Here is a 21,180-nt window from a genome sequence, read left to right as displayed (position 1 = left end):
TTATCAGGAATACTTATAAATATTTAATAAGGAATTTATAGCACTCTATAAATGTATTACCCATAGGATTTTCCCAGAACAATGGAAATATATTGCCTGCTGTAGCACAGCTACAGGCTATGGATTCCTCCTTTTGATTCCTTTCTAGGGACTGGATAATGGGAAATCAGGCAGGTGTATCTCCACTCCAAGGAACAGCCTGGTGCGTGTGTTTGTGCATGCACACAGTAATAGGATCCCAGTCTTGCTTAAATTTGTTTATAGCTTGTTCTGTAGCATGCTGAATAGACTGAAGGAGTTTTTATTTTTTATTTTTTTTAATACATACACAGCATAAAGCGCTTGAAGACTGCTTCTTGCTTCCCACTTCTTTCAGGAAGAACCCAACAAACCCAAACAGGTGTGAATCATTCATTTGAGTTTCATATTGCTGTACAGATGGCCTTAAAAGGATTTTATAAATTTATGGCCTCTATCATCTGAAGTTCTGCTCTTTCATAGCATTACAACAGGTTGGCTGCTGAGTTGTGTGTTACTGTGCTCTACTTGAGCTGTTTGGAATATTACTTTGAGAATTGGAAGGGCTCCGGGGTGCTAAAACTGATTATGAGATTTTTCTTTGCTTGACAAGATGAGCAGGTCCATGTGAAGTATAAGGCAGTTAGGTGGATTGACGGCAGACAGGTTTCAATCACAGAATCATGTTGTGCTTTGCTCATCTTTGAGGTGGGATGCCGGCAAAATTGAGTTTCAAGAGGATAATTACAGCCCAATCAAATCTTCAGGTTACGTTTCATAGCTTTTTCTTTTTTTCTTTTTCCTTTTCTTGAAGAGATTCCTTTCCATGAATTAGTGCATTCTGAATGTTCTTCAGAAACTTTGTCATTTTGAGTTTGTGGAAATCAAAAAAAAAGGTAGCAAACAGAGCAAAAACTGTCCCCAAATCTTCATTTTGCTAGTTTTACAAGCAACGTCACGGATGCCCGGTCCTTATCAGTGTTTTTTCCATCCTCCAGTCGGTACGATCCTCAGCATGCTTTCACAGTGGCTCTGTGCTATGCCAGGTAGCAGTCTCAGCAGGCTGGTTCAGAGAACCCCACTTGTAACTGCCCTCCCCAGAGATAACCTCTCATAGCCAAGTGCCTGACCCTCTTAAAAAATCAGGAGTTAACTCTGCGAATGGGTACTGTTTTGAGTGGTAAAATAATCCCTTTAGCTAAGCAGGATAAGCTGTGCGACCAGGCAAAGCCCTGTAGGAAGCGATAGTCGTACATGCCCCAACAATAACGCAGCATTCATGGGTCCCCTTGTATCATTATACTATTTATTGGTCTCGGACCGCAGAGGTTGGATAAGGGCTATGGCTTTTCTTCATCTACTTTCTTCAAAACCATTTGGTGCAGACCCTGGTTTTCATTTGTGTGCTGGAGAGCCTCAGTTCGGGCTCCTGCTGCCTGAGCTGTCCCCTTGCCAGCTGCGGTGCGCTTCCAAGTTGAGTCAACTCAAAGGGCTTCACTTGGGATCAGGTGAGGCCCCTGCTCAGCCCCAAAAATTCCTCGCACGGAGGGTTTGTCTTTTCCAACCCTTCTGGTGTAATGGGAGTACACCCAGACAATCTCCTCCCATGGTTTTGGACAGACTGACATCTTCCACCTGAGTCCCCGCTCGCTGGCATCCCATGCTCTCTGTCGCTGGTGTTCTGCCCGTCCTACTTTCCGGTGTCCCGCACTAGTACAAATGATTTTACTAGGGACAGATCCTGTGTGAAGGTGCTCCTCACCCCTGCGAGGTGGTAAGTGACAATTTTGATACTGCAACACAAAGATCTGTCATAGAAGACTTCCTTGTTACTTTTCGTGTGAATCGTAATCCTGCTTTTGTACTATTCTGAACTTTTTCTCTGTTTCTACTTCTGTTATTTCTACTCATTTGATTACGCCACATCTGAGTTGTAGAAATATGAGTTTTAACTTGGAAATACAGCTAGCATGATTCAGCAGTGCCCTGGCATGTGAGTTGATAAATTTAATGTTGAAGTTGAATTTAATTTTATTATTATTTTTTTTAAGAGGGCAGAAAAAAATAGCTAAATATCAGATTTTCAGTAACCTGCCCCAAACCAGAGGGGTGGGAGCTTGAAATGCCATTTACGCATGACACGGAAAATTCTATCGGTGTATGTTGACAGGAAAAGTAATATGAGATCAGTAGAAAATAACGTAGCTTTTCACTTCTAAGTAACCTAACTAACCCTGGGACTAAATGCAGTGGAGGTGTACCAGTCCAGGTGCACCAGTTCAGGCAATTTTGATGTTTTTCTTCCAAATGTATTGTTTGGCAGTGTGTAATTCCTTAATACAAAGCAGTTGTTTTCATTTTTAATGTTAGTTACAGGGAAATTTATGGTGTATTTGTATTTCTCTGCAAATATTCAAGTGCTCTTCTGGAAGAAGGTATGCAATAAATAACATTGCTTCATACGCAGAGTGGACATTAAATTATTTAATAGTATAATAAGAAAGGCCTGAACTAAAATCCTTGTGGACTTGTGAAGGTTTTTTATTAGATTTTCCAATATTATGTTCTTTAATGGAGGACTTTCCCTCCTGCTAGTTTATGTCCAGTCTTATCTTAATATTAAAATATGGTGGAATATCTACTGTAACTACAAAACATAGATATATTTTCTCTCTTGTGTATAGAGATATATTTTCTCTCTTGTGTATATCTGTATTACATCATTATGCTGTAATTTAAAATATTTCCGTGCCTTTTACAAATACCTTCAAGTCTGAGCAGCTGACAATATAGTGGTGCTTATAATAGCTCAAGTTTGCAAATACCAAAATCGAGGTATGTATTTTTCAGTTTCTGGTGATTGCTCTGAATTATTCTGAACTCTCAGTTTCTTAGAAAATGGGTTGTTGGGTTTCTTTTTTCAGTGCTGCTGTTATATATACATAATAGTACAGTTTTCTCCTTAAGTAAGCTTAAAATGTACATGGAAGCCGGAAAGTCTAAACAGATACAGATATATATTCAGCAAGGACTGAGTATATGGCTGACAGTACCAAAGCCCTTGAGCTGAAGGAGTGACTTCATTAGTGGCGTCACTGGCAGGTTTTTATGATCTTCTTAGGCCTGATTCCACTGCACGACCGCTTCTCTCGCACGGACTATGATCCTCGCAGCCCCATTTCAGCTTAGTAACAGTTCATTGCACCTGAAAAGCACACTTCTAAGCCCTTTTCTTCTAGAGACACACTCGTGCTCTGAGAAGTGTGTGTAGGGAATGTAATTGGAGATGTGAAATTTTTGCATTTCTTTTGTCTCAACGACTCGGGTTAGATGTCGCGCGTACAAATAAAAATATTTGCTTGCATGTTCAGGCTGTTTTGCCAAGAGTTTGAGAGTCAGGCTTCACGCTTTCTATCTAGCTAACTATCATCTCCCTCTGTAGCTTCAGGCTAAATACTGAAAGCACGTGGAGGAGATCTAAAGATAGGAGGAGCTATCTTTAACTTGTCGCTCTTCAGGGTAAAATTGCACTTATGACTAGATTTTGTTTTTTTCTGCTTGTTCCTTTGCTCTGTGTATTTTTGAACTTCCTGCGTACGTGTGCGTATGATGCTGGGAACTGGGGAATAAATTTACAACTCATCTTAAAGAAACACTTATAAAAAATATTCTGGTGAAATTATCTTGTACTTAGTGTCGACTTCGAGCTGCAGTTAACAAAACCCTACTGCCTTATACAGCATAGCAGCTACTTTTGCTTTATGTGTTCACTCTTCCAAGACATTCCACCATGAAGAAATATATTTAAATCTGTGTCTTTTTGGTCTGCTCTTTGTTCTGAAAACGTGGAGTGTGGTATGGTTCAATTCTTCTGCTCACTGGAAATGTTAAAGCCATTTGCTGTTCTAACTGATCCCTGCTTGGAGTGTTTCATTACTGACACAATCTCGAGGTGAGCATTATAAAGTGAAGTATTATTCTTGATTTCACTGCAAAGCAGTAGGGAGTCAAACTGCAGGCATCCAATGTCAAAATCGCCTTTTCTAAAGTTTTTTTTTTCTTTTTTTTTTTTAGTGTGAGGGTGAAGTGCATTTAAGGCTGTGTTTGCTGATCTTGAAGCTCGGGATGTAATAGAGTAAAATGACGGAATATGACCTTGCAAAGAGTGAGACGGCTAAAATCTACATGAGCTTTGGGAATAATGGAAATGAGGATAGTCCAAATGAATGGGACCTTTAAAGGTTGCCTTTCTCTTCACAAAGGTTTCTGATACAATGTGAAACCTCTAACAAACCCTTAAGAAAAGACAATTATGGTACTATCCATAGGGTTTAGAATCCAAGGTGTTCCGACTGGCTGCAGTTTGACAGCCATAGAAAACCATTTCCATTTAATCTATTTAACTAGATTGAAAGAATGTTTTCTTGCTCTTGGTATGTAGAATATTTAGTCATTAATTTGGTCTTACACTGTTTTCACTGTTCAGAGAGTTGAACATATTGTGGAAAATTAATTATCTTAGAGCATACGATATTTTATGACGTATTGATTTGCCTTTTCCAGTTATAGAAAATTGTACCTTTTTTCCTCTTTAATTGAATTTATTTCTTCAGAGGAGTTAGACTGTAAAACGCTTCATGAAAAGCCTGTATTTTGAAAAGCAGGGTGTATTGAGTGTTTGGAAACGAATGTGAAATATTTTGGGCACCCTTCTTTCACAACCACCTTTTACAGCGTGTCAGTCCCAACAGAAATTATGCAGTGCATCTTCAACTGTTTCGGAATGAGGAGTAATTATGTGCGGGCTGGAAAGACATTGGTGAAGGTGTTCCTTGAGGGCCAGCTCCACAGAAAGGCAGATCGAGTTCCCCTTTGGTGACAGCAGCTTAGATCCTTCAAGAGTAAGGTAGCACTGAGGTTTCTGTGAGTGTTTGTTTCCCTGGGTCTGGAAGAAATGCTACTGAGAGCTTTCATGTGACAGAAGTACTCCAGTCTTTCTATCGTATTCCTTCTAAAGTACCATATTCTATTCTATTTATTTTCAGATAGGGCATTTTACCAATATTTTAAATTATTAATAATGTTAAAGACCTGAGCTCCTGCTTCCAACCTATGTAACAGACACTTTTTTTTACACTTAGTTATGTTTTTTAATCTGCTGGTGCAGCTCTCTTCTGCTTTCATGCAGTCATCTTATCCCAGATTTGCAGCATGTTCAAAGCTTCATCCACTGTCCCCTGACTTCAGGTAATTGAATTGATTCTTTCTTCTTTCATTTTACAGTTTCTGTGCTTGGGAAAGCAAAAGAGAGCCGGGGTGAGAAGGAGGTTGATTTTTTTGTTGGCAGTATTTTTGTTGTTGTTGCTTTTAATCGTTTCCTTTTTTTTTTTTTTTTTTTTCATTATCTTTTCTTTTTCCTTATTTTTCTTTTCTTATTTTTCTTTTTTTTTTTTTTCTGATTTCCTTTTTTTCCCAATTTTTTTATTTTTCTTTTTTTTTTTTCCTTTTCCTTTTTTTTTCCCCTCCTTAAATCTGCTTTTCTAGGAATGGAACCCTTGTAGTTTCAATAACTATGGAAAAACATGAATGTTTGCTTTAATTTTTCAATAGTATGTTGGGTTTCTATGCAAAATTTCCCTAGACCCCCCTCATGACTGGCACCCATCACACATTCGTGCTCTTCTTTAATGTCCTTTCGTAGTTACTCTGTGGCTGCATATAATGAACGCTCCCTTTCTCCCTGCCTCTGTGCTGGTGCTCTTCCTTTCTCCCTTTCTACCAGATTTCTTTAGCTGACATATGAATGCTCAGAATTTCAAAACAGCCCACAGCTGCAATTAGCCATTTGTCAAGGTGTGCAGGAACCGACCAGCCTCCTCACTGCAGTTAAGTCTTTTCGTTGCTCTGCTGACACACCGCAAAATTATCTTCTTAGCTCCATGAATGAAAAAAGTCCCACAGCAACAGAAGCCCGTCTGGTTAATATATAAAAAAACATTGTGTGCGTTCACTTTTTTTCTCCCCTCCCTCGGTGTAGAGTTGTTTTCCCCTTTCATCTCAGTGTTTCTGAAGGCAATAACAAAGCTTTGTCCACCAGCAGTTATAAATTTCTGGCACGCCACACCCCCAATTCACTGCTATTATGCTTAGGCTTGTACAGCGGGAACCCCACGAGGCATTTTCAAGTATCTTCTCCATCCAGCTCAAGCAGTTCTCATCACTCCAGAAATGTCTTTCTTTAGCTTATAGGACAGAAGAATGAGCTCCCTTCAGAGCTTAATATACCTTTGCTTCACACAGAAGCTGAAGGGGTGCTGAGGTAATGTAATGAGAGCACAGGCAATCTGAGTTGGAAGTAAAATACATTTTATCTGTGATGTGCTCAACCTCTTCTGCCCTGGGGCTTAAAAACTGAAATCTACGCTTTAATTTAGTGTTCTCCGCCTGTATACTGAAATGCTGCTAATGATTCCAGAGAGTTAACAAGAGGGTAGCAAAAAATCATATGTCAGGAATGTCTGAAACCATAAAAATTCTAGAGGCAAGACAATTTGACTCAAGTCAATGGATTTTGAAAATATAATTTTCTGTCTACTGGAGGCCAGGGAAGAGAACATATTGAGTTCATTTGTATTGCAGTATTTTTACAAACTCCTTATTAAATCAAACTTGAAGCAAAGGTTCGTTTAACAAGTTAGTGTGCTATTATCTTTTTTTTTCTTGAATGGTTAAATAGAATCATTTTCAAAATTAGAAAACATCTAGCAAATATAGATCACTGCTAAATGGAGACATTTTTTTTTCCCATCTCTCTTTTTCTGTATAACGCAATACTCCCAGGAAAAGGCTGGGATTTGTGCTTTACCAGCTCAATTATTCTTATGAACGTGTCATGTATGTCAGTTCTTTCTTTTTCTTTTTCCAATGTATGAATTTCTTGTGGGCAAGCTTGCAGTGTGTCCTGAGTGTAGGGGCACGTGTTCTGAGATTAATATCCATTTCCAGAAAGATGGCAGTATTTCATGATTTGTAGACATGGTTACTTCCACCATCTAAAACCATTGAACAGTGCATCTGTTATTTAACCTGTCTGTATTTTTAATGCTGTAAAGAAGTTCATTTGTTCAGTAAGACAATTGCTTTTCATGACGCTTGAACATCTGTTTCTGAACAGTATCTTCATCTCTTTAGTGAAACTTAAACTTACTTTGGTGCTGGAAGGTAATGCACGTTAGTGATGGTGTATGATGCAACTTTTAGCAATTCCTGTGTATTTAAAGTAAGATTGTTGTACACTAGTTTCTGTGCCAGATGAGTTTAATTTAAACTAATTCTTAATGATCCAAGTGTATGGATGTTAGGAAGAATTTCTTTACCGAAAGGGTTGTTAGGCACTGAAACAGGCTGCCCAGGGAGGTGGTGGAGTCACCATCCCTGGAGGTCTTTAAAAGACGTTTAGATGTAGAGCTTAGGGATATGGTTTAGTGGGGACTGTTAGCGTTAGGTCAGAGGTTGGACTCGATGATCTTGAGGTCTCTTCCAACCTAGATGATTCTGTGATTCTGTATTTAAAACTGGTTCATAAAACCCTCAAATACACAAAGTCAGGTTACTCTAGTAATACTGGCATGTAAAAAAAAAGGATGATTTCCTGACAGCAACCTGACCGGTTGGTTTGTTTTTTCTTGATATTGTCTTTATATAGTCACAAAATGAGATGGAAAAGTACATTACATTACTGCAATATATTGTTTGGTGGACAATATATTTGGCGGTCTCAATTTTTCTGGAGTGGGAAAAATGAAGGAAGATAATGGGGAAAAAAAAACAGTTAGTTGGGCAAGTGACGCTCAAGAAGAGGAATTGCATCCCGGCTTCTCTCCTGTGCTGGTCTGCAAGCAGTTGTTATTACTGCTCCCTTCTGTGGAGAGCTTTTCGCAGAGCAGAGGTATGAGTCCAGAACACCCCATCAGGACGATGCTCTGGCATGGCAGCTGGCTGGTGATAAGCACCCCTGTGGTTAATTTGGGGGTGAATCTGTGTTACGGTGCGGCCAACATTTGGCAATGTGATGTAAATGGAGCCCCAGGTCCTGTTAGGCCATCTTGTCAAGGCAAAGTGAGGAGCGCATAGCTGCTATCAAGGTAACAGCATAGTACCTTGAAGCTGTAAAGTCTAAACAAAATTTCATTTTGGTCCCTAATTTTGAACGTACCTTTATTATTTTAAATGGATTGAGGCTGACAGGAGATTTGTATAAGAAGATTTTGTGTAATTCTAATGAGAATCTGAGTTCTTTGTCAATGCGTGACAAAATCCTACATCATTCATAGCATTTAAGATGGTGTTAATGTTATCCGAGATTATTTACAGCGCGTTGTAAAATGGCTAAATGTTTCCTCAGGGCATAGTGGGTACACTCATGGACTTTTTGTGGTCTCCATTAAATTTGCGAACGCACCCAAGGCCATTCGCCCCGTGTTACGTAGATGTGAAAAAGCCCAAGCCAGCACATAGGCACCAGAAGTCGCTCGGACCTTCACAAAATGGCAGCCTGAGGCGTTCCTGTGGTGGCACCACCACCAAAACGCTCGGAGCCAGGCCCTTTTCCACCCATTTTGCAGCCGATTAGCAGGCTGTCGGCCACCCCCTGCACTACCGGGCAGCAACAGCGGCTGCAGGAGGCGCCCTGCGGCCCCGGCACACCGCGGGGACCCCCCCTCTCCTCAGCCGGGATCGGCCGCGCTGAGGGGCGCTGCCCGCCCTCCTCCCTCAGCCCTGACAGGGCGCGGGGCTGTGGTAGTCCTGGGGGCAGGGCGAGGGTGAGCTGCCCCCGCTGTTCAGCCTCTCTTGTCCTTCGTGTTGTTTCCTGCTCGGCCCCCACACGCCGCTTCCCAGTGGGCTTGTAGCAGTTAAGGGGAGAGGTGGTGGTGGGGCCAGCCACACTGCTCCTCGCCCCCAGAATAATTTCACCTGTGTGAAAGGATCATGGAATGGTTTGGGGGTGGAAGGGGCTTTAAAGCCACCTAATTGCACCCCCCTGCCACGGGCAGGGACACGTTCTTCAACGCCAGGCTGCCCAAAGCCCCATGCAGCCTGGCTCTGAACACCTAGGGGATGGAGCATCCACAGCTGCTCTGGGCAGCCTGTGCTGGTGCCTCACCACCCTCTGAGTGAAGAATGTCTTCCTTATATCTAATTCTATCTAACCCTTATACCTAATTTAATAAGGGAGGTGTGGGGAGCTGGGAGTTAGGCTCTTCTCACAGGCAGCTAGTGATAGGACTAGAGGGAAAGGCCTCAAGATGCGCCAGCAGAGGTTCAGATTGGAAATGAGGAGACATTTCCTCTCAGAAAGAGCTGTCAGGCACTGGGACAGGTTTCCCCACAGAAGCAGCACATTGAGGTGTGTGCCTCAGCCAACAGCAGCAGTGGCTGGGTGCAGGAAGGATATTTCCCCCCAGTTACTGCAGGTGCCTGTTCTTTCCCCAGCAATGGTTGACATGAGGTAATCAGGCTTGGCCTGGTTCGCTCCTGCTCCTGTCAGTGGGGATAACTGCGGTATCCTGCCTACAGCCGTGAGCAAATGAAAGCTTCTGGCAATGGCAGGAAATACCGCATGGAGCATTTAGTCCTTCTTGCATACCTAGCCTATTTTTAATATCTTTCACAAGGCCTTTTCTGTTCTCTTTGAGCATATGGGCACTGCTGGAATAATAGATTAAGGACGGAACAGAATTTTCTCGTTGGCTCAGTAGTGGGCTTCAGTTTCTGGGGTTCGTAGACTTGTACGAAATTTATCTTATCTGCAACTCGTGATCTGGCGACTATTTAGTAATAACGGTCACCCACACAGTGTGCCGGGACATCATGCTGTTTGGTAATGAGAGCTCCTGGAGTTCTGTGAAGGCACCAATTAATCATCATAGTGCCAATTAAAAAGGCCATTAGAAATACTGTCCGTAGCCATCAATCCTGCATAGGTATTTTTTTCTTGAAGAGGTGCAAATACAGCAGTCAGACTTGTACGCGTGTGTGTGCTTCCTTTCCCAGGTCGATGTGACCTGGCAGAGCAGTCGGGCAAAACATGTTGGCAGTGACAATCAATTTATATTCTTACATCATATTATGGTTAGATCCCAAATTTATCGCAATTTATTAAATCAGGTTTTGTTTCTGTAAGTGGGCCATAGTTCTCTGGACAGCACAGTCATACTCAAGCTCTCATCGGAGTTGTACGGCAGTATTATTGGAATATGATTTTAAGGCTAACATTCATAAATTCTTTCACAACAAGGACTTTGATGTTTCCCAGTTCCTGATGGGGAACAGTGTGTTAATTTGGGTCTCCAAGAACTTCAGTAATATAAATGATTGAGGGTGGAGCAGGTAGCATTTCTATATCCATTGTGTGCATTGGCATGGCTTTTTTCCCCCTAAAAAGTTCATTTAAAAACAGCTGAACCATTTATGAGACTAAGAATAAAGAAGAATGCTGTTTTGTCTCTCCTCCAAAAACCCTCCCAAAATTTTGTTTTATTAGGAAGTAGAGCTCCTAAGGGGGGGAAAAAAAAAAAGGCAGAGCTCCAGTGCTTTGAGCAAGGATTTGAGAATTCCGAAGGGGTTATGCTTTTTGATTTTTCTTGTAAACCACCTACTTAAGTTCTTCAAAGTTACAAGGCACTGGAAACCACTATTGTCTCATGCTCAGCAGAGGTGTTAAAAGTTGAGAGCTGTGTGCTGCAAGAGAAATGGAGCCGGATCAAAAGGATCTGTAATAAGTGCAGCACCCTCATCAAGAGACTGGAATTGAACTTGGGATTTTTCTCTGCTGTTAGCAAATACTTTATGAAATACAGTAGCAGAAGATACATGGTATCATCCCGTTGTCATAGAAGATAATCTGCTACCTCTGTCGTTCTCTTCAGCAGCTTAGGTACCAGATTTTTGATAAATGGATCTTCTGGAATGGTTGATATGCTTATCGGCACCAACATGCTGCTCCATGATGGGATTTCAGTTTGGCTTTCCAGGTTACATTAAAAATAATAATCCAGGCAACTAGTTTATATTTAAACAAACAAACAACAACAAAAAAAATTCAAACTCCTTTCCCAACCTCACAAACCCAGAAATGGCACGCAGAAGCTATGCATTAAAAGGACAGAGAGTTAAAACCATTTGCACTCAAGTCTTTTTCTTTGTATATGAACATCATCATTCAGTTTTCTATGACGTGACTGTAGAGCCCAAAAGATTTTGGTTGCAGGAGGCGATACAGCTCTAGGGACTGGGCTTGGGCAGGAGCTATCTGCTAGTTTTGTTGCTGGAATTGCAGCGTGGGTGAGGTGGGAGTCCTCTGCAGGAGAAGAGATGAGCCCGTTCCTTGTCTCGTTGCACAGCACCATTGCCATTGCCCCCAGAGGTCACCCCACGCGGACAGCCCTGCCCTCGCTGCAGTTCCTGGTTTTAACATGGACAGAGGCCTGGGTAACTCACAGTTCTTACAGCTGCCCCGGAATCTGGGGAGCGATGTTCTGAGCCCCATCCAAGTGCTGAACACCCGCAGCGGGAGGACCTGCTGGCTTTTCGCATGTGTGCAAGGATCCTGGAGGCTGTTGGCCTTTGTCTCGCTGTGTCCCCATGTCCCAGCTGTAAAATGGAGGAGATAGAATGGCTTTGTCAGAGGGGAGTGGGAGTGTTTGCAAACAGCAAATACCTTTTTTTTTCCTCCTCCTTTTTCTTTTCCTTCTTTTTTTTTTAAGGGGTCACGTGGCAGTGTGCTAAGCACTGTGAAAACTGGGCTGACACAAAGAACTTTGCATTCAGAGCAAAATCCAGAGGGTGTTACGAGACAACCAGTAATGACAATAAAGCCAATTATTAACTGGCTTCCTTTCAGTCAGCAGGAGCCTGTATTTGTCATTTATATCGGGGCAGAGGGAAGATGCAGCTTGTGAACAAATGTTGGGAGAGTTTAAATGGGTGCAATTTTAAATGAGACTCCTTGTAATGTTAACAGAACATAAGACTTGTATCTGTTAAAAGCAAATTTAAAAATGAAGCCCCTTTCCTGCCCTTCAACTTAAAATCTTACGATTATCTTAAACCCAAAATGTGGCTTCATTGTTCATTTCCTTTTTACCAGAATGTAAAATAACAAGAGCTCGAGGCTTTAGGGTATTTCAAAAAGTAATCCTTTTTCATTATAACTTCTGGTAGTGTTTTAATTAAAGGTATTAGAAGAACTGTCATGTGTGACACAGTTTAAAATGCATGTACAGTGTGCTAGGAAGGGGATTATGTGCATAACTTGTTCACTTGCAGTGAAGTAGGCTAGATTGTTATTTTTCGCTGTTTGTCACCTGCAATTTGATCCTATATTTTTACAGGGCAAAAAGAGAGAATGCTTTCGTGGATGTTCTTTGCTGTTCCTCGTAGCAAATTCAAGCTGTTTCAGGAATGTTTGCTTCATACTGAAAGAAATGAACCTCATTAAAGAAAGCTACATAGGATTTTGATCCACAATTAAAGAAAAGAGACAGGATATTGATTTGGTTTTGTGAGAGGTTTTTATTTCTTACTGGTTTTGCCCCAACGCCCTTTCCCACCTCCCTCCAAAGTGTGCCATCACAGCATGTTTCGGCCAGTATATCTATAGTGAAATTTTCACTATAGCCTTTTTCAGAGAAGGGCACACAGATTAACTCTGACAAGTGGTGCTGAGCTGAAGAAATTGTGTGGTTTTATCTGGCTGGCTTTGAGGCTCACTGCACTGCCAGAGTGGCAAGATGCAACCCTTCTGCAAACTTCACGGCTGGAAGAGGGTGATCCAACAGAATCCTTTGTGGGCTCAGGGTGATCTGGTGATCGAGGTTTTATGCCGCTTTTTTTCCTTCTGTGTTTTTCTTGCGGAGTTTGCGCAGTGTTGCTGCCCAGTAAAACAAGATGTAAAGTAAAGTATGACAACGATGACTGGCCATACAGAGAAATGCAAGAAAATTACATCGATTCCTGTCCAGAGTCGATGGTTTGGGATTTTAACCTCTGATGTTTTGAAGTAGAAAGGGATGGAGGAAAGGATTAGGGGGGTTATGCCCAATCATTGTAATGTACCACTCTTTTATTTGAATAAAATTAAAAAAAAAAAAAAAAAAGTCAAGTGTATGCTTTTCAGGAGATATTTTGGAAGTTGAAGGGTGTTTCTGCCTGGTCCTTGACCCCAGCACAAGTCAGGAGTGTTGCTGATTTACCAGCTGCCGATGCAACTGCCCTGGGTTTGAATTGAAAGATCTTGTTGATTGACGTTTAGACAAAATGTTAACTTATTTACATACCACGTAGTCCTGGAGGACTTGTTTAGATCACCAGAGGCCTTGAAAAGCTGAAGTCTTTGACCGTTATGTGGAATTTGAGCAATTTTTCTGTTTATTGTGCTATTCTCTTTCTCCAGGAGATCAGGTTCATTTGTGAGGTGTCTTTGAGGTGGTTTTACTTTCATATTCGACTCTAAAAAAAAAAAAAAAAACACACAAAAAACAGAGGTTGAACACGTGTCTAAATTCAGCTGAATTTACTGGGATCTAAGCACATAGACCTGATTCATTTGGTGAACCAAGGTTATAGTTTGGAGAGGTAAACGTGTCGCTGAAATAATAGCATGTACTGGCTTCTCTACATGGGCAAGAGCAGAAGTAGTGCTGTGTTGCTCATTTTGTGTTCTTTTTCAACAGCTAGTAAACAATGCCAGTGAACTTTCTTTCTTTTTATTTTTTTTTCCCCCAAGTTGTTTAGCTGACAGTGGGCTGATTGACCAGCCATTCTGGGAAAAATTTGTTCAGGTGCCTTTTTTTTCCCCCTTTGTTTCTTTCCTTTTTTTAAGTCCTCAGGATCTCACCAAATTACAAGGTGTGTACAGTGCCTGTGGCCTAATTCCTTTGACCCAAACAAGAAACATCCATTCAGGAATCTGGGTGTTCCTCAGCATGCTTTCCCCAGATGAATAGATCTTAAATTGAGTTAGCAATTATACAATAAATCTAAATGTATATTGCTATGAACATATGAAAGGGAGCACAAAATAAATACATACTTTCCTATTGTACAAGCATTGATATATTCATACAAAATGGGGCTCTAATGTTTCATCATAAAAGGGAAATAAAATTTTCTCATTTCTTGTTTCTCATTTCTTATTTCACAAAAGCAAAGTATTTGTCTTGCAGTTATTTGAGGGTTTGTAGAGTCCATCATGAGAAATCTGTGCCCATTAATTCACATTGTTAATGAATGCCACCTGTTCATTTAGGATTTTTGTGTATATGAAATTGTGGGTATGATTTTTATGTTTTATTTTTTTAATTGCCCATGACGCTATTTACCTAAGTGTAGATGTCCCACGGAGGTCGTGCAATACCAGCATTACAGCAGGAAGGCCTAGGTGAACGTTAGGGTATACGTCAGGTGTCCCAACTGATGGCAGTATTAAATAGCTACAGAGAACAGAACGTAAATAACAGTTACTTAAAAAGTTATAAAAATTAAATATTTTCAAACTACTTTTATTTGTTGAGATGATACAGGATGCTACAGCTGTGGGGATTTGAAGTGCTGCAGTGTGTGAGCTAAGACATTGCTGCCGTGTGTGGTTGTGTCCTGCTGCACCCGCACCCACCCAAGCACAGGCTAGGTAAGGAACTCGTCCTCCAAGTGCCCTCAGTTTCACGGTCTCACTTCCCCACAGGACAGACCCTGCGTACATACACAGACACACGCACGCCGTTTTTCTTGAACGTCTGAGAGGATGAGCCTGGATCCCTGCAACTTCTGACTAGGCGGCCCTTGCACTCTGCCTGTTACCCGCAGCTGGGCTCCCACCGAGAGCAGCCTGCACAGCGCTTGCCGTCCTGGCCTGAAGTGAATGAAGCTCATGGCTTCACGGAAGATTTTGGAGCAGCCCAGAGGGCAGTGTGGGAACCTGTTTAAATCCCAGATCGCTGGAGGAAACGGCGCCCCTAGGTGTCAAGTGGCCCCATAGCAAATCCAAATGCACGTTCTTGTGGATGAGATGGAAATGAAGCCTCTTCCCTTGGAAAACAGAAGGAAAGGGTCACAATGTAGTGGCAGCATGCAAGGCAGCTCAGGGCGGGTGCTTCAGGGAGCAGGGGAGTGCTCTGGGGTCTGTTCCCCTCCCTCCTCCAGAACTGCGCTTGGGGAGGCAGGGAGCTCTTGCCTTCTTCTGAAAACAAGTGGCAGAGAATAGCTGTCACTGAGATTATTTATTCCCTTTATTTCTTTGGCAAAACCAAGGGAAGCCTCTGACACTTCACACCTGGCGAATGCTTGCCCACTTTTTACTGCCTCGTGGGCTTTTTTCCGCTGTGTCGGGCAAAGCGAACAAGTGTAATATTGAGGCAGGGACGGAGAAGAAAATGAAAAACGGAGAGCGAGTTATGCAGTGCGAGCCTTTAAAGCTGAGGGAAAAGCTGTTTAAAATTGCTGAGTCCGAAGCAAACATCGCCTGGGTCAGCTTTCCAGCGTGACAGCGATAAACACGTGACCGATAACTCAACCCGACAGAAGGGGTGTTCAAGCATACAAATACCGGGAACGCTGCGTGCTGCTTCTGCACCCAAAATGCAATACGTAAGCCTGGACTTCCCCGGCAGCACGCCTCCCGTCTCTCCCATCCGCTCGTTTGACGAGCAGGATGCCCTGTGAAAGCGCAGCCTTTCTGAGCCCATTAGAGAAGAGAGGCTCTGTCTCCGCGCTCCTTTTCGCAGCCCGCACGCTCTGTGAGCCGCACTGTGCGCGGGGGGGCTGCGAAGGGATGCGCTGGAACCGACCGTCTCACAGGCAGCCTTGTTGCGGATGAACCCTCGCTGGCAGAAAAGATTAGCTGCAACCCAGAGAGGAAAACAAAAAGTCATATTTGAAGGAAGATTGTGGTGCAAAATTCTGATTATTTATCGGGCAAGAAGATAGTCGGGGCTTTGTGTTATCGGAGATTCTGTGCCCTAGGAAGCTGGCAGCGAATTCAGCCCGGTGCTGCCAAACTGTACTTCAGAATCTGAGGTTTCATATGAAAAAGGAGAAAAAAAGCAAAACAAACAGAAAACCCTCTATACCCTGCAGCTGCAGAGAAAATACTCCGAAACTCACTGAGACCAGAGCTGTGTTCTTGTCTTGAGTCAGCAATCAGCTTGAAGCAATACCTTTGAGAAGAGCGAACTGTGCTGGTCATTTCAATGCATGCGAGCTATGAAGTCTGACGTGTTTCACAGCAGCTAGCCCGTTTCTGTGCTTTTTTGCAAAAAGCTCGCTGTAGTGTGTGCCGTGTAAGAACGTATGTTCTTGGGAGAGACGAAGGGAAACTAGAAGGAAGGTTTGTTATTATTCATGTAAATTTGGATTAATGCTCAACTTCCTTCTCTTCTTCCCCCCTTCCAAAAAAAAAAAAAAAAAAAAGCAAACAACTTTTCAAATTGTGGAGAAACAGAGAAACAAGGGATATTTTCTTTGCCCACCGGAAAAAGCTTTAGTCATATCCGGACTCTTGAAAAAATCAAAACAAAACCCCCTTCTTCCCACTACCTCCTACATTCTCCTTAGTGCCATATGCCCCAGCTCACAATTACCCGGCTTTTAATGCATTCCACTTCTGCTCTGACAACTATACAATGTACAACAGTTGCACAGAGTCAGAAGGCAAATCTGTGAAGCACAAAGAATCAAGAATTTGGTGATAGTTTGAAGCAAATGTAGAGAACATGGAAGTAAATAACAGAAGTGAAACTGGATGCGGATGGTATTTTTTAATTTCTCTTTGTCTGTCTAAACCTCCTGTCTAGAGTTTACTCCCATAGTACTGTGAATTTCCCTTTTGGCATCCGTTCCACGGAATTTACATTTAGTAGGCTGCGAAATACAGGGGATCTTGTACCTAGTGCTCGTAATCACCCTGAGGAACCTGTTAATCAGTGCAACAATTGTGTGGTTATATGGCTCGCATCGTGTTTGAGCATTGGAGCTCGACGCTAGAAAAGCCCTGTAATTGCTAATAATTAGCACTAGGTAAGCCTCACAAGGTTTACTTAAGAGTCCCCTCATGTCAGATTCATATCCACAGCCTATCTGAAGTATCCGAGCCGTTTAAGGATCTGGGAGGTAATATTTTGTCATTGTGTAAGGCAGAAGACCTGCGTATGAAAGGGCAAGGGGACTGTGAAATAATTACTGGCTCTGCATTTAATTTGAGTCAATGAAAATGCCAGAATGATTGAAGTGTTTATGCTGAAGATCAAGGAGTTAGATTGGAATAGGGTAATCAAAACCAGGGACATCTTTCTTAAGTTTTTAAATATTTCTTAGGGAGGAGATAATGGAGGACGCTGAGAGCATGGCAAGGGACTGTTGGGAGGAAAATCAGGACCAGAGGTCGCACCTGTGTGAAGTGATGGCTTGAAAATGACAAGTAAAAATAGAAGTATGCTTCACTTGACGGTGATGAATGGGTTCCTTGACCTGAGGAGGAAGACCAGAGGTGGCTTTGCGCTGTGGAGATGATTTAATAATGGCAGTTACAGGTGAAAAAGTTTCCTGTTAAAAATACAGTGGGAGAAAATGTCTGGTCTTAACTACGTGTGGGCACTCCTGCCCCAGGCCCCGGGTGCCCAGGCAGCTCTGCTTGGCTGCAGCAGCTGTGACGCGTTCAGTTTGCCACTTTTCCATGCTTTGGACATGATTCTCCCATCCATGTCTTTCCCAGCTGTTCCCCATGAAGATTTTACTTGGTGTTTATCTGTACTTCGCCCATCTCCACCAGCAGAGTATTGCATGCTGCCCCTTCCCTCTGGCATCACCAAACCATTCAAGCACCCTCCTAAAGTTGCTCTGCTGAAGTTCAAGGCTCACAGAGCCAGCATTGCTGTATCTGGGACCGTACATACGGTTTACACAACGTGGGAGGTGGGATCAGGCATATCTTCCTTACACATCTCTCATATCCCAGGGGCAAGGAAACGTTTGCCAGTGTCCTATAACTTTGCTTCTCTGCAAGCAATAAATGCCTGGAGTCTGTCGGCGTTTTGCATAGTAAGACAAAAAGCGTGCTGTGTGCTGCTGGCTGCCTCTGTTCAAACATGAAGCTTGGATTTTGAGGTTAGTGGAGGTCTGTTTGCTTAAAAGAGATTCTGATCAAGACGAATTATGAAAATGTCAATAAATACCACAGTTTAAAAGGTAATAAACTGACTATTAATGTCGAAGGCAGAGCTCCAGGCAAACGTTAGCAGCAGCCTGAACCACCTACCTCTACGTACCTTCTTCCTCCACAGCACGGGCAGGAGGAGCTGAAGCAGCCCTGGACCTCAGAGAGGGATTCTCAAAAAACGTCACCAGTGCTTCACAGACACCGTGCCCGTGGTTTTGTTACTTTCCAGGGGGTTCAGTCACGCTTTTCCATGCAAGTCCCTCACACGCGTGTGACATCAATCCATTTCTCAGCTAAAAATACCCGGTACTTAGCAGTTTAGTATGGAGCAATTAATCACATGTTTGGGCACCACGATGCCGAGTGTTATTTTGTTTTGAAATACTGTGTGTGGAAAATTGGAAAAAATAAATAGGCAAATGCCACGCTTAGCATATTTCTCTTCTGGTGCAGTCCTTTTAAAAGCGCATCAAAGATTTCTCCTCCAGACAGGAGTCAAAAAAATAATAATCTTTTCATGCGCCAGGTCAGGGTTTAATGGCTTGCCCACCCAGTCAGGAGGTACCTGGTACTTGCCAAGTTCAGTCTGCGCGCTCTCACAACACCAGCTGAGAGATTATCAACTCAAATGACCCATTTGGGGAGCACTCCTCTCTGTAGGGCTCGCCCTCCCCCTTTGCTGGACTTGAAGTCTGATTAGTGTTTAGACATCGCTTTGAGATAATGATAATGTGCCTTTTAATTAGCATCAATATTTCTAATCTTTGGGGGAATAATAATGTGCTTCTTTTTTAGCCCTTGACTGTTGACAGATGGCCACTTATTAAACATCATTAAATTCTGACATCAATCATTTTTGTGCTTTTTAAAATATGCTCATCGTTTAAATCCAATGATATGTACGGGAGGATGGCTTTTCAGGCCAGGGTGTTTAGACTTCGATGCAGAGCTGAAACAGCGTTTGGTGAAGGGAGGCCTGGTTTCTTAAGATGCTGTAAGGAGAATCACAGGGGCATTGCTAACGTGTAGCTTCAGTCTGCGTGCGTTGTGTTAAAAGGGGCTCTTGTATGGAAGCAGCCTGAATGCTTTTGAGACAAAGCCACTATTTAAACATTTAGAAACTTGAACTTCTGAAAAGCCTGTGCTCATCTGCAGAAAGCATTCCATGCGTTTACAGGGGAATTCATGTTGTGTGTGTCTCTCTGAATGCAGTGAAAAAGTGAGGATGAATTCCTGTATGTTTTTTGCAGCAATGCTTTATTGACTTGATGCATTCTTGGCTAGAACCTCTGATTTGTTATTTGTGAAACTTTGTTTAATGAGTACAATTACGATCTGCATTGTGTCCTTGCTCATCTTAATAGCAGTATTAATTTGCAGGAAGGGACAAAAATTATCTTGTGGAGTTATCAAGCAGTGTTTAGGCTTTCTGAATGCTAATTAATTCAGAGCTCAAATGCTGTACCTGCTGTTTAAAAGGCTGGCAGCTTGCATCCATCACCTGAGTGACAGCTGTTCTACCTTTTTTCTTTTTTTCTTTTTTTTTTTTTTACCTTTCAAAAGAGTGGGAAAGGTTAACTCCTTGCACACCGATGACTGCCAAATTGAAGTAACAATTGGTTTGTTCAGAATTTTAATTTGCAAGGTTTTGTCTTTAACAGATATGCTGATTTTCACAGGCTCTCTGAGAAAGGATTGGTGGTAGTAGGTTATTAAGAGAGATTGCTAAAAATATCTCCAATGTACTGTTATTTTGTCTGGACAGAAAAAAAAGTTTCTCTGACAGTTAATGTCAGAACCAGATCCTCCATGCAAGCCAGAAGAGAAAGAATTAAAATATTGCTAAGTCAGGTTTGAACATTTATATTAAGCGAGGAATCTGAAGAATTTTCTCTTGGACTCAAATCCTTCATATATATATATATATATATATATATATATATATATATATATATATATATATATATAAAATACTGTCAAGGGTCAAGGAGAACATTAGTTGTAATTCAATTAAATGTTCACTTAAGCCAGTTAAATATCAAACAAAATAGTAAAGAGCGGTTTTACATGATATACGCTGCATTCAACGATTGTTGAGTTATGATTTGTTAAGCTAAACTCCACTGCACTAGGCAGAAATGGTAGTCTTTGGTAGTGAGAGGGGCTTTGAAGGTGTGCAGGTAATTTAATTTAATCTGAGAAAGAGTGTCTTCTGGTGGAAGGCGTACATTCGTATGCAGATTTGAGAGGATTACGCAGTTGCCTGAGTGATGGATGAAGCAAGGCCCTAATACTGGATTACATTCCTTCTCTTTCACAGAGGCACAGATAACGAAGTATGCACGATAAGTCGCCCCTCCGTTCCCTCTTGCCCACCGATGGAAAGTTTAATTGCATTGTTAAATACTTTTTCTTTTTGGGGAAACATGAGGCAAATCAACACTTATGTCATGTCAAAGGGCATCGCTTAACTAACGATACCAAATAGAGAGCCACAAAGGCTTTCTGTTGGTATTTTAGGGAAAATGCAAGCATCTATGCTGCTGATTTGCTATGTGAATATTTCAGCTGTAGGGTAGACATGTCATAATAATACATTTTTCCTTCTTGTTTTGGAGGCCCTGTAGTTTTAGGGAAGTGTGGGGTGGACGTGCTAATGCCTTGGGGCTTTGATTCTGCTCACATTGCTTTTACGCATTGTGATTCAGTAAATCTCATTAAGCACACGTTTAGCTTCCAGTATTCACTGCAACTTCTGTTGGCTTCAATAGCAAATTAAGCACAAGCTTAAACGTTGTTTGGAGCCTTAGGGAAAAGTGATTAACCTAAAGAACAAAGGTATGCTATTATGATATTTTAACTCATTAAAATCCAGTAGATTTGCTGATACTGATTTGCTAAATACTCTATATTGAAAGTAAAGCAATTACCTTCTTGGCTGCAATGCCAAC

The 21,180-nt window shown here is 42.0% G+C and overlaps 1 protein-coding gene and 1 long non-coding RNA gene across 9 annotated transcripts in view; both read left to right on the top strand.

The window, feature by feature from the left end:
* Nucleotides 1-18,665, top strand: part of LOC113843077 (uncharacterized) — a 34,412-nt gene extending 15,747 nt beyond the window's left edge. The window contains exon 2 of the long non-coding RNA XR_003496027.3: nt 14,762-18,665. This is a non-coding gene — a long non-coding RNA (uncharacterized lncRNA). The remainder of the gene's footprint in view (nt 1-14,761) is intronic.
* The window catches only part of MACROD2 (mono-ADP ribosylhydrolase 2), an 862,160-nt gene that overhangs the window by 370,080 nt on the left and 470,900 nt on the right, over nt 1-21,180 (top strand). The window lies entirely within an intron of this gene.

Source organism: Anas platyrhynchos, chromosome 3, assembly GCF_047663525.1.
Source record: "Anas platyrhynchos isolate ZD024472 breed Pekin duck chromosome 3, IASCAAS_PekinDuck_T2T, whole genome shotgun sequence".
Lineage (NCBI taxonomy): Eukaryota > Metazoa > Chordata > Aves > Anseriformes > Anatidae > Anas > Anas platyrhynchos.
This window is presented reverse-complemented; position numbering and strand designations above follow the sequence as displayed.